Below are 14,216 nucleotides of genomic sequence, written 5' to 3'. Positions count from 1 at the left end.
CTAACTACCGAGCGGGTGCCATGTCCCAGGCCTGCTCCAGTGCTTCAAGCACATTCACTCCCAGCAATCTCCCCGTCCTACAGACGAGCGGACTCGGGCACACGGGCAGCGCCAGAACAGTGTCCGATGCCTAAGGGTCAAGAAAAATGGGGCTTGCGAAGAGACCACTGGGTTTAGCAATTAGGTGAACTTAATGCGCAGGGAACCTGCAACCTTGTGGAAGCGGAGGCGAGATAGGGAGCTCCTGGGAAGGAGGAAGCAGTGATGGGCCCAGCGATTGTCCCTTCCAGTATGGCTGTGGAAGGGAAAGAGTGAGGCTGATGGCGGATGGGCCTGTGGGGTCAGGAAGGCTGAGGGGGCCTGTCCTTTACAGCAGCGGCCGCCAGCCTTTCGGACCTCACGGACCACCAGCAGTCTGCGGACCACCGGTTGGCGACCGCTGCTTTACAGAGTAGCTCCTTGTGCAGGATCATGGGCTCAAGGGAGAGAGAAGGGGGAGGAGAAGGGATAAGAAAGTCAGGGTTAGAAGGGATTAGAGATAATGAAGCAAGATGCCTGACCCCAAAAGGAAGCTGCTGACCCAAGTCCCAGTCCTTGGAATGACTTCATCCTAGGGACAAGAGGTTGCTAAGATTTATTATGGTTGAACTGCATCCAGATCAGACTACTGCATTTAGATGAGAAGAAATGCCTTGGAAATCCTGACTGACTGGCTTGAAAGAGAAGGAAAATCGCCTTCTGTATTTCATCCTATCTCCCTACCACTCTGACCACTTATGGACATGTGACCTGCGCATTCAGACAGGGTCCCGGGCTCAGAAGGGCCCCACGCTTGGTTTAATGCTTTCCTGTCACCATCTTGAAATTCTTAATACTTATAAACAAAGGGGCTCTAGTTTTCATTTTGCACTAGGCCCCGCAAATTAGGTAGCTGGTTCTGGAAACCTGCGGGACCAGGGGTGGAGATCTGGGGCTGGTTATGCCAAACAGCCAGCTTGGTAACGTAACTGCTGCCACGATGAACCCTGGAAGGACCCAATCAGTCCTGAGTCAGGAGTAAAATCCCCCCCAGAGGTAATCTTGGAAATCTGGCCAGAGTGGTTAGCCACACAGCAGTGGTCCTGTCAGCACCACAACTGCTCTGGCCCTGCTCTGGGGTCGGCCCTGCCTCAGAGGGACAGGATCTACAGGGGGTAAGTAGGCAGGCTGGACCTGAACTGCCTGGATTCAGATCCCAGCTCTGCTGCTGACTGACTGTGCGATCTTGGGGGAGTTGCTAAACCTCTCTGTGCTTCAGCATCCTCTCTGGGCTGATCATGACAGCACACCTACCTCACAGTTGTGAGGGCTACGTGAGAGAATTCATTTAAACAGTGCCTGGCTCACAGTACGTCTCAGCCATTGTCAGCTGTTGTTATCACCACTGCCATCAAAGTGGATCAGCAAAGGAAATAAACCCAAAAGGGGAGGGGGGCTTCTCGTACTTTCTCCTCTGAAGTCTGGGTGATGGAGTTGCAAGAAAAAGAGGATGGGGAGAGATACATTCTGAAATAAAGTATTAGAACCATCTGCTCTCCTTTTATCATGTCAGCAATCTCACTCTGGAATTATCTGTCATGCAGAATCAGACGGAGCCCCAAGACTGCTGAAGCATTCAGACAGGGCTGCGCCCCCACCCTCCCACCCGTCTCCTTCCCCAGGGCAGACTCCTTTGCGTCACGCACCTCTGAAGCCATCACCCCGGGGACCAGTCAACCTGCCTGCGCACAACCCAAGGCCCTTCTCTTCACCTTGGCAAGCATGCTCCTGGACCGTGTGTCCCTGGCATGAAGCGCATGGAGAGGAATGGCTGTGACAGTAAGGACGGTCCGGCTTGCCTTCCTCTCTCCTTCCCCCGGAGCGGATCCATCTGTCAAGCTGCAGAAATAGTGCTTGCCCACCTCCCCACGCAGAGCTGGATTCTCCAGGCAGGACCTCCCGTCTGGAGTTATGAATACCTTCAGTGTTGCCCCAGAATATTTACAGCATGCCACCCACTCCAACCCGACCCCACTCACTCCCTGTCTGGGGGAGGAGGGGAGGAGGGGAGGAGGGGGAAGGGAAGAGGAGGAGGGAGAACCAGGGGCAGTTTGTGTGAACAAAGCCTGCTGCAGCAGACAGCAGAATCCTTCCTGCCGAGGAGAAGCGGCCGCCTTCCCCACTGATAACTTAATGACTCTGGCACATTTTCATCAGCCCAACTTGGAGCACGCAGTGGGTATCTGAGCCAGTGGTTTCCGAGAGACTGAAAGCAGCGACTGAAAGCAATTACGGGATGAGCGTCCGAGAGACAAAGCCTGGGCCTTGGGAGTCACAGGGCCGCATCTCATTTCCAGCTCTACCCTGTGACACTTAGAACAACCCCAAGGAGGTCACTTCCCTCTCGCTGCAGCTCCTCTGTAAAACCCACCCAGCAACGCCCGTTATCGGCCGAGGCCTCCAAAGCACCACACTTGCAGACAGGCGCACATTCTGACACTGAAACTCACGACAGGTCACAAGGTGAGGATCGGCACCCCCTTTTACTGATGAGGACATTGAGGCTGAGGGGATGGAAGCAACTCGATAAATGGCAGGGCCAGCATTGAACTCGGGTCTGTGCGGCTTTGAAGCACATGACTAAAGATGCACTTAGTCATTCTCTATTTGCCAAGCTCTGTGCCTGGAGTTGGTCTGTACACACAGCTCTTGCCCTCTGCTTCTGATGGAGTTTGGCCAGCAGGAGGCACCAGCAGGAGAACGGCGGGGGAGATGAGGGAAGCTGGGGATCTGTGCCCTGCCCATCCCTGCCTGGCCAGCGTGCTGGTGCAAGGACTACGCCCTCCACGGCTCTAGCTCCCTGGGAGCAACTTGTCCTTACGTTCCTTGGGACTCAGGATGGGGAAGGCACACTCCCTTGTCGGTCCCTTTATCTTGCCCATCCCTCCACAATCATTCCCCCATCAAATGCTCTTCCTTTCAGCCTTTCTGAGTGGAACCCTATATCCTTCTGGGGCTGACACAGATAAAACGAGAGGCCATTTTGACAGGATAATCACACCCTACCAGACTGGTTCATAGACAGCTGCATCTCCCCAAACCTTCGAGACAATCCTGTCTTCTCTCTGCTCAACCATTTAGGGGATGGAGGATTGCCTACCACCAACCCCCCAAGTGGGGAGGAGCCCCAAGTGATAAAGCCTTGCCATGGCTCAGCAGGGGACAAAATCCAGGGGATACTACAAAAGGCCACCCGCGCTGACTTGTGTGCTCAGGGTAGTGTCAATCCCTATGACTTTTTACTTTTTGTAAAGATTTTTTTATTAACCATGTTTTTATTTATTTTAGAGAGAAAGGAAGGGAGAGGGAAGAGATAGAAACATCAATTGGCCTCCTGCACACCTGCCCACAAGCCGGGCATGTGCCCTGACCAGGAATCGAACTGGGGACCTCTTGGTGCATGGGCCGATGCTCAACCACTGAGCCACACCAGCTGGGCAATGCCTATGACTTTTAAATGTCACGGCTTTTCTCAAGAGCCAATGAGGGCTCCACAAGTTCAGGAGATTGGTCCAGTTCCTACAACATTTAGGCACCAAGAATCTCCTCCTGGGCAAGTCCAGGTGAGCTCCCCCTCCCCGACCCTCGCGAGCCCAGAGTCAGCAGTGTGGTGGCCCCTGCAGACCTGGAGTCTGGGCCTGGCTCTGACACCAACACGGGTGGACAAATCCCATGCTTTCTTGGTTGCCACATCTGTAAAACATGGCAACATGATCTCAGATGATCTCTCAGTCTTCCATTCTAGCATTTCACAACTTTGTTTCTCTGGATCCCCTGAGGCCTGTGTGCCTCCTAAAGCAATTATTCCCTCAACTGTGACAGAAAAACAGTGTAGGCTCCCAGCCATAGCAGCCATTCAGGTGCTGTCTACACCCCTCGCCTCAGGTCCACAGCTGCCTTCCTGTGGCTTATCTATTTCTTCTTCAGAGCCACCTGATGCTTATTTTAAACTGAATTCTTCTAGACAGAAATACATTGGCTAGAGCAGGGGCGGGGTGTAACACCCCAATTTTTCAAAGCCACATTCCTCTGACCCTGGCTCTGCAGGATCCGGAAGTCCTGTGTCTCCATCAAAGGAGGGCATTCTGCTTATTTTAGGAATTTACTGTATGTGAATGTGACTCTGGCTTTAAAAAACAACAACAAACCAACAAAAATTTGGAAGAACATAAATAAGCAACAAACCTTTCATTTCAAAATACTGTATAACCTGATTCTGCATCCCAGGCAGAGAAATGCGCAAACTCCCAAATCCAAAGCACTAGATGTGTTAGTGGGACTCTTTCCTGCCCTGCTGGGAAGCAGTAACAGACTTCTGGTGGACTTGCGGTCAGCTTTCCTGGGTCAGCTAATAGGCTGTGTGACTTAATTTTTCCAATCTCAGTTTCCTTGTCTGTAAAATGGGGATCATAATAGTTCATGCCTCATCTAAATGTTGTAAGAACTGGGTGAGTCCATTCTCATAAGGTGCTTACCAGAGTGCCTAGCACACAAAACATGTTCAATAAAGCTTTTTTTTTAATCCTCACCCGAGGATATTTTTCCATTGGTTTCTAGAGAGAGTGGAAGGGAGGGAAGAGGGGGAGGGAGGGAAGAAGAGGGAGGGAGAGAGAGAGAGAGAGAGAGAGAGAGAGAGAGAGAGAGAGAGAGAGAGAGAGAGAAACATTGATGTGAGAGAGACACATCAATTGGCTGCCTCCCACACGAACCTGACCCCTGACCCAGGCCAGGGATCGAGCCTGTAACGGAAGCACTTGCCCTTGAGCAGGAATCGAACCTGAGATTCTAACCACTTAGCAAAATAGGCTAGGGCCATTAAAGCTATTTTTTAAAATATATTTTTATTGACTTCAGAGAGGAAGGAGGAGAGAGAGAGAGAGAGAGATAGAAACATTAATGATGAGAGAATCATTGATCAGCTACCTCCTGCACAACCCGTACTAGGAATCAAGCCCACAAACCTGGGCTTGTGCCCTGACCAGGAATCGAACTGTGACCTCTTGGTTCATAAGTCAACACTCAACCACCAAGCCACACCAGCCAGGCCCAGGAAAGCTGTTTTTGATCATTTACATTTATCAGTTCGCTGCCCTGGCCCCAACAGTTCCAGCAGCCAATGCACAGAACAGACCAGGAGCCCAGCTTAGGTAAAGTGAGTACCCTTTCTTAACTTAGCGTAAAGAACGTACGTCCTTATTGAGCACGTGAACCAGGAAATGAGCTGTTTTCACACGCAATCTCCTTAGCCCTCCTGAAAACCTTCTAAGGTTAATCTCATTTTCCGCACTTGACAGAAAAAGAAACCGAGGCTCAGAGAGGTTTTTGGGATTTGCGCAAGGTCATGGCTAGGAAGTGACATGGCAAAGATTCAAACCCTGGGCTTTTGACTGGAGAACCATCTTCTTCTGACCACCATCCCTTGTAGGGACAGTATCTTTGATTCCTATTCTAGTGAGTTCTACATTAGCATGCCTTTAGTTAGCTCGAAGGGTAAAGTCTAAATTCTCTTTTAATCCTACAATTAAAAACAATGTCAATAAATATAATTGTCAATATTTGGGGGGAAGGTAAATGGAGAAAGGTAAAAAGTCAGACCAGTTGCCCTAAGGTGTGGCAGCCCCGAAATATTTGGGACTGGCCAGCATGCCCTCTCTCTCAGGCTCTCTGGGTGTGTGCCTGGCATAAATGCTGCCTCAATACAGAGCTGGCTTTATTTGTGAGCCCCAAGCTCTCTAGTGTGTCTCATTGACCCTTACCTGAGGCAGGCCCTCATCCACCTACAACCGTGGTTGGCAAACTGTGGCTCATGAGCCACATGCGACTCTTTGGCCCCTTGAGGTGTGGCTCTTCCACAAAATACCACGGCCTGGGCGCATCTATTTTGAAGAAGTGGCATTAGAAGAAGTGTAAGTTTAAAAAATTTGGCTCTCAAACAGAAATTTCATTCGTTGTACTGCTGACATTTGTCTCTGTTGACTAATGAGTTTGCCGACCACTGACCTACAACAATGGTATAAGTGCTTCACTTTCTTTGGGGAAACAAATGTCCATTAATACCTGTTAGACGTTTCTGGGTGTCCTGCAAGTTTCCACAAACTCATATGTCACAATTTTGTCACTCCCCAAGGACCTGCTTGGCATCCTAGAGAAGCACCCTGACACACCAGCCAGCAACCCCTGACCACTCCCTCCCCTGGATTCCTGCGGCGCTCACTGTCCATTCAATGAAATATGCCTGGCAGTGTGTCTCCTCCCACGCAATATCAGCCTTATCTTTCCAACTATATCAGAGTCCGAGAAATCAAGGAAAAGGAAACGATGAAAGAAACATTCATGAAGCACAAGCCACGTGCAAACATCTTTAACTCTCATTATCACACGTAGTTTTCCCAACCAGCTACCATCCCCACTCCACAGCTAAGGAAACGGAGACTCTGGGCCCAAGCGATTTTCTTTAAAATCCCCGATAACAAGCAGAACAGCCGCAATTTGACCTCAGCCTTCTCACTCCAAAGCCAGTGCTCACTGTTTTTCACCCGGCTCTCTTTAACCTGGGCGGCCATGGCCAGCGCCTGCTTCCCTCCATCCGCACCGTGATTTCAAATGAGAGAAATCAAAGGCTGTGCACCAGGCTCTTTGACCTCGCAATTCTGCTTCTAGGAAATAACCGAAACGTTATGCAAAGATCTAGCTGCAATATTGTTTGTAATACAAACTGTCTAAACATCCACAAGTGGAACACTGAGCAAACAGTGGCATTCAGTACTTAGGCACTGGATGCGCTAAAATGTCATCATAAAAATAACTTTATTGACAAGGAAAGATGTTCTTCATGTATTTTAAATGGGGGGAGAGGAGATTAAAATGATGTGTATCATATATATACATATATATATATACATATATATATATGTATATATAGTGTGTGTGTGTGTGTGTGTGTGTTATGTGTAGACAGATACCAGAAGCCTAAAATAGTATACAACAAAACAAAATGTAAATTATCTCTGAGGAGTAAGATTATGGGTGATTTTTATTTTTCTCTTTATGCTTATCTATAATTTTTTACTTTTCTGCAATGAACATATACTATTTCTATTTTAAAATTTTAAATAAAAAGAACCTCTACTAATGTTAATATCTACCTTCTTCTTGGTCATCCACATCTTAATAGGAATTATTGGCCACAAAGTTCCCATCAAGTAACAGCTGGCTGAGAGCAAGGTTCTAACTGGATGAGACAATAATTCGAGAGGGTGTGAGTTATAGCCCAGAAGAGGCGAACCTAGGTTTGGTGGCCAATGGGCAAGATTCCTGGGAATGCTAGAGGGTGGGGCCAGTGGGAGGGGGAAGGCGGGCCAGTGGGAGGGGGAAGGCAGGCAGTGGGAGCAAAGGAAAAAGGGAAATGAGGACTTCACAGAGCAACTTCAGCCTCTCCCCAGCCCTGCCTCTGGCCAGCCCTGCTGGGACACTCCAACCTGTGTCCATGACATGCTGGCATTTAAATATTTAAACAGACCCAGCTTCACTATAACAAATGCACTCAATCTCCAGGGATCAATCCCATGCCACAGGCCCTGCTCCACAAATCAAGTTTCTGGGGCGCAGAGCCTTTCCCACCCACCCCCCCACCCCCCACGCAAGGACCTGCAAGATAATAGCTGTGACAACTGAGTGATGAGCCCGGCTTCCCTTCAGTGACAAGGGCAGCCAGCCTGAAGGCCGCAGTTATTGGCTTTTCCACTGCAGCTTGAAGCGAAAAGCGCATGAGTCTTAGAGAATGTGGAGCCTAATGCCCTCAAAAAAATTTTTAATAAGACTGCAATAGTCATCTGATTCTCCCTGTGCGCTCAGGTATGGGGAAACCGAGAGGAATTTTAAGGAGGTTGCAGTCAAGCAGATTTTCTGGGACTGCCTTAGGTGCGAGCTGTGCCTGCCCCGTGCACAGCCCTCCCATCCTGCAGCTCCTCTGCGCCTGCGCAAGGCAGAGATCCTGTGATATCCCACAGTCTGACACCTTGCCTCCTGGGTGAGGAGTCTCATTGTTAAGCCACTGCCTGAGAAGAAAGGAGCCCACCCTGGAGGGAAGGAGTGTTGATTGGGAAGGTCAAAGACTCAAGAAAGGAAGCTGCCTCACTGACAAGTGAGGAAAGTGGTGCCATGGCCATTGAGGGTGGAACCAGGGCCAGACCCTGATTTCTTGGCTTTTTGCCCCATAACCTTCCTCCCTCCAGTAAGCCAAGAAGAGCAAGACGGGACCCCAGACCTTATTCTGCCACGGCCCCCAACTGGACATGGTCATTGCACTGGGTTTCTAGAAGGGAGGTAATACTGCAGAGGTCACGGTTTGAGTCACAGGCCATACCCAATCAGCAATGCATGTCTGTGGGGTACGGATGGAGGAGAACCAGGTTCTTAACTGATGTGGAGGCTGAGTGGACAGACTCCCTCCTGACGTGTGAATACAGGCCGTGACTCAGAGAGAAGTCACGCTCCCAGCCTTTTGTCATTAACCTACCTGATGCCTCAGTTTGCGGGGGTGGGAGGGTGGGGGAAGAATTTAAAAGGCTCAGAATTCTGTAATCCATTCCATTCCACTGCAATTGTCATTACTACCTGACTCCAGCTTGCCAATCTGACACCAAGAAGCCACCTGTCAACAGTGAGCCAGGCCTCACCTCATAAACCGGGCGCGCAGGGAGAACCAAACTCCAGGCAGGAGGACACATTTCATCCGCAGTTTGTGTGGTGGCGTCCTGAGGGATGCCAGCTCCCGACTTGGAGAAACCAGGACCCTTATCCCAGCTTTAGCATCAACCAGCTGTGAGGCCTTGGACAAATCCCTTCACCTCTCTGAGCCTCAGTTTCTTTCACAGAAAAAGTGAGGTCACCTGTCCCTACCTTTCAAGGTTCTTTCAAGGTTCGTGTGAGGCTTTACAGAAACAATGTATGTGCAATGCTTAGCCCAGTGCTCTGCACACGGTAAGCACCCGTTAGCAGGAGTCATCACCGTGATGGCGGGTGGGGGGGGGGGGCGGGGGGCAGGGACTGGGAACAAAAGACTAAATGCTGGAGAGGATGTGGAGAAACTGGAAAACTTGCACACTGTCAGTGAGAATGCAAAACCGTGAGGCTGCTGTGGGAAGCAGTACGGAGGCTCCTGAAAAAATTAAAAATAGAACTACAATTAGATCCAGCAACCCCACTCCTGGGTATTTATTCAAAAGAACCGAAATCAGGGTCTCAAAGAGATATTAGCACTCCTACGTTCACTGCAGCCCTATGCACAGGAGCCAGGTGTGGAAACGACCTAGGTGTCCAACGGTGAATAAAAAGGAAGGAAATGAGGGATGTACATACAATGGAATTCTATTTGTCCTTTAAAAAGGGGAAATTCTTCAATGTGTGACAACATGGATGAACCTTGAGGACATTACACTAAGTGAACTATCCAATCACAGAAAAAAACAAATACTGCCTGATTCCACAATGATGAAGTATCTTAAAAAGTCAAATTCATAGCAATAGAGAGTGGAACGGGCCTAAGTTTGCATCAAGCAAGAGGAATAAGCTCTAGAGATCTGCTATACAACATTGCACCTATAGGCAACAATGCATATTGTACACTTAGAAATTTGTTAAAAGGGTAGGTCTCATGTTAAATGTTCTTTAAATTAAACATTTAAATGTTAAATGTTCCATATTAACATTAATTTTTAAGGGGAAAAAAAACTTCACAAATCACTTCCACTGTGCCCAGCAAACGGGAAAATGCCTGTTTGCTCCTCCCCAAATGGCTAAGGCTTAGAGACAAAATGCTCTTCCTCTCCCTGAATCTCACCCCATTACTACCACCATCTTTCTTATGATGCCCCTTGAACAAAGAAAATGGAAACTCAAGTCTCTCATCAGGAGTCTGCCCCGACGATGCTAACAGAAAACGCAAGGTCAGGCGCAGTTAGGAAGAGAAGAGGCAAACTCTCGAAATGATTTTTAAAACATCCCAGTAGCCCAAACCCGAGGATTCCTTTCATATGTCTATCTCCAGTTATCATACCACATATAAAAGGGGGCTAACGATACTATTAGGATTTAAAGCTATTAAGTTAATTAATGTCAAGTGCTGGATTGCTGAGTTTGATATGGGACTGCTGAGTTTTATAGCAATGCTGAAGGAATTGGAAAGATTCTAAAGAGACCAACTAAAACAGTGATGCAAGCCAGCGGCACTCTGCCTGGAGAATTCCTGGAGACTACAGAACTTCCAGATGCAAAAAGCAGGGAATAAAAAAGGGCTGAGCAGTCGGCCAGAAACCTTCGAATTCGGATGAAATAGACCAGTCATTCTGAATAGTCAGTATTCCTAGGTTCCCCCTCAGAGGCTCTCAAAAGATGCAGGGTCCTGAGCCTGCTCCCAGGTTCTGATGCAAGTGGTCTGGTGAGAGGCCGGGGAATCTACGTTATAATAAACACGTAGGTTATCTCTGGGCCGATAGTCCAAAGCCACACTTTGACAAACATGACCGCCTTTCCCACAAAGTTCTCTATTCAGTGGCTTTGTTTGTGGGTAAGGAACACTCCCTCAGCACGAGACTGGAAGGGAAGAAGCGGAACTTTAATCTTTAAGCTTGGTAAATGCTCAGGATAATTACTAGAGACTGGAAAATGAAGTATCCATCTACACACACACCATGGTTGGGTAAAAAATAAATTATGTTCAGATGATTTAATGATTCTCTGAGATGAAATAAATTCAATGGCTGAGTGAAAGGCAATAGGCAAACTATCTATCACCTGAAGTTAACGGCGAAGCTAATATTTCAACCACCCATCTTGAAAGGGAAGCTTGGGCCAAGAACATAACAGGGCAACTACATTTAGACATATAACCCAGGAAGGGTTAAATACAATCACATCTGAAATTATTGCTACTCCACATAAACCCGGAAGGAGGTGGTGGGGTCCAGGTGGCCTAATATTTTCAAAAATAACTTGTAAGATGGAGTGGGGATTATGCAAATCAAACCACAGATGATACAAAAATGGTAGCAATCAGGAATCCGTGGAGAATAAAATTTAACTATTGGGCAATGTCTTTAAAATTGCCTTTATTGAATCCTATATATTGAAGTCACATATTATTATATGTCTTTATTGAGACTCGATAGGGCCCAATGCAAAGTGATTTATGGACATAGAAATAATCAAACGCATCAGTCGAAAAGAGCACACACATAGAGAAGCATTAGCTACCTCTGACCATGTGGGAAGTCACGGCACACAGTGCAATGGGGCGGTCAGATACTTCCAAACCCTAGAGATGTGGGCGGCGTTAAGAAGTGATGTGTAAGATAAACAAGGAAACGTGTGTGTTACTTTTTCAGCCAAACAGCCTTGGTGCTACTTCCCCTGGGAGTGCTGGAAGGGAATTCAGAGCAGGCTGTTGCAGAGGTTAGGGGACGTACTCCAGGTAAACTGAGGATACAAGGGGAGGTTAAGAGCGCCTCCAGAACAGACAAAATCTCAATGTACCTGTTTGATGGGGAAAGATGCACGAAAGAAAGGGAGCCTATAGAAGAGAAACATTTCCGTTCCTGTTAGGGAGAAACAATCATCCCAAGAACTATTCGAAGCATGGAAGAAAGGTCAGCTTATGGTAACACCATCCCTGGGGACATTCAAGGAGGCGACCAGACACCTCTCTACTTAGGATGCATTAGAGATTATTAAAAGCATTCCTTGCTGAGTACTGGGGTGCAGAGTGGGCCTCATGACCTCTCCAAAGGTCATTTCTATCCCAAAGGATCACATGTCTGAAGGGCACCAGATAAAAATAAAGTCTATTAATCACTGAGCTGCCACACAATTTCCTAAGAGAGCCAGAAAGAGAAGGGCAATCCAGGGTGGACCTTGCTCCCCCGAGAGAGGAAAGGGAGGCAGAGCCTGTGCAGGCAGAGCCAAGAAGTCCGACAGGGAGACTTCCAGAAAGCCCACATCAGGCCGGTAATCAGGCCTCCAAGTTCCACAGCATAAACAGGAGGAGGAAAAGACCCTGTGGGGAGGGGAACAGGAAAAGCAAATGGCATCACAAGCCCTAAACAAAGCCACCGGAGATGGGGGAGAGGGTGTGATGCAAGCACTTTGTGCAGAAAGAGGGGGCCAGGCAAGAGAGGGACACCACAAAGGGCGCTTTGTGGAGGCGGATGGCAAAGGAGTGGGGAGAGGGGCTGAGAGGTGGGTGACAGACACATGGTGTGTCTGGGAATATAGGGGCCTATCATTGGCTGAGAACCCGATGAAAGGTGTAGCGATAGAGCAAAAAGTAATTCCACTATCTATGTAGCACAAAAATCACATAATAAAAATAAGGTTTTTAAAAGAGGAACCACGAGGCAAAGCCCCAGTTCCAAAGCAGCTGCTGGCACTCTTGTTGGCAACTTGCTGACACAGTCGGGAAGCCCATTTGGTGGGGGCCTGAGGACCTCCCCAGGGCCAGCTTGGGCTTTGATGAACCCCATTTAGGAAGCAAGACCCAGGCCAAAGCAGGCACCTCCTGGTATGGCAAGAAGGATCAGGCCCCAGGCCCTGCTCTCTCCTCATCCTAAAATGGAATTGCTTTGGGACAGAGATGTTACCTGCAGTTGTGTCACGAATGTCATCTGCACAGTGTGTTAAGAAGCCAAGTGGATTAACCGAAGAACTTATATACATATATGTGTAACCCATGGACACAGACCCATAGTGCGGTGCAGGCCTGGGGGTGGGGTGGGGTGGGATGGGGCGGACCTGAGGTGGAGCAGGGGCATCTGTAATACTTTCAACAATAAAGATAAATTAAAAAAAAATAATAAGCCAAGTAAGGGTCATGGAGTTTGAGGTCTTCTAGCAAAATGTTCTCCAACCAGCTGTCACCTCACTGGCCACAGAACAACTTTTTGAAATCAAGAGTCCAGTGAAAAAGGAGGAAAATGGCACCACCTCCAAAGTACCCCCTAAGCCCCATCTTCCCAAGTTCTCCCCCTGCTCTCACAGAGACTGCAAACACTGACGAGATGGATGGGACACCGGAAGGAACCACTGCACCAGGACGGGACACCGGAAGGGACCACTGCACCAGGACGGAACACCGGAAGGGACCACTGCACCAGGACGGGACACCGGAAGGGACCACTGCACCAGGACGGAACACCGGAAGGGACCACTGCACCAGGACGGGACACCGGAAGGGACCACTGCACCAGGACGGAACACCGGAAGGGACCACTGCACCAGGAGGGAACACCGGAAGGAACCACTGCACAAGGACGGAACACCGGAAGGGACCACTGCACCAGGACGGGACACCGGAAGGGACCACTGCACCAGGACGGGACACCGGAAGGGACCACTGCACCAGGACGGGACACCGGAAGGGACCACTGCACCAGGACGGGACAACAGAAGGGACCACTGCGTCAGGGCCCTGCCTCAGCCATTTTGCTGCCATTCTCACCACAGCACATTGTGCCCGTGGCAGAGCTCTGCATCCTCAGAGAGAGGAGAAGATGGGAAGGGAAGATGGTCAGGGAATGCGGTTTTGAGGGCTGCCCTGGCCATGGAGTGAGCAGATGGTGCTTGATACAGTGAGAAGATAACTAGGGCAGGGACTTTAAACCCACCACCCAATGCTCTGGCTGGTGAGAAAGACAAAAGCTCTCCAGCTGACAGCAAAGCCTATACCACTGACCCCAGTCCCTGGTCCACCCACCACCACTGCTCCCGGCACTCTCTCCCTCCGTCCTCCCCAGCTCTGCCTGCAGACCCCAAACCCAGGAGCCAGGCAGCCGCTTGTCCAAAAGGTGTTTCTGAATCAGGCAAGAAAGGCTGGAGATGGATTGAGGCCCCTTTATTAACTAAGTAAAGAAGTGGTAACTTGCCCTATGTAGGACAGGAGGAGGAGAAAAAGAAAAGTAAAGGGAAACAAATGAAAAGCCACAGGAACCAAGTACTTTTGTTGGAGGATTCTGAGTTATGCTTTTGTTTGTAATTCTCTGAAGTAGAGAAAGAAATAGGGGATCTTAAGGAGACAGAGTGACAGACACAGAGACAGAGAAAAGCTACAAGGAAGGGACTGCCAGAGAGAGGAACACAGCACCCAA

The 14,216-nt window shown here is 49.0% G+C and overlaps 1 protein-coding gene across 1 annotated transcript in view; it reads right to left on the bottom strand.

Moving 5' to 3' along the window:
* DPF3 (double PHD fingers 3) overlaps window positions 1–14,216 on the bottom strand; it is a 208,161-nt gene that overhangs the window by 25,666 nt on the left and 168,279 nt on the right. The window lies entirely within an intron of this gene.

Source organism: Eptesicus fuscus, chromosome 5 (genome assembly GCF_027574615.1).
Source record: "Eptesicus fuscus isolate TK198812 chromosome 5, DD_ASM_mEF_20220401, whole genome shotgun sequence".
NCBI lineage: Eukaryota > Metazoa > Chordata > Mammalia > Chiroptera > Vespertilionidae > Eptesicus > Eptesicus fuscus.
This window is presented reverse-complemented; position numbering and strand designations above follow the sequence as displayed.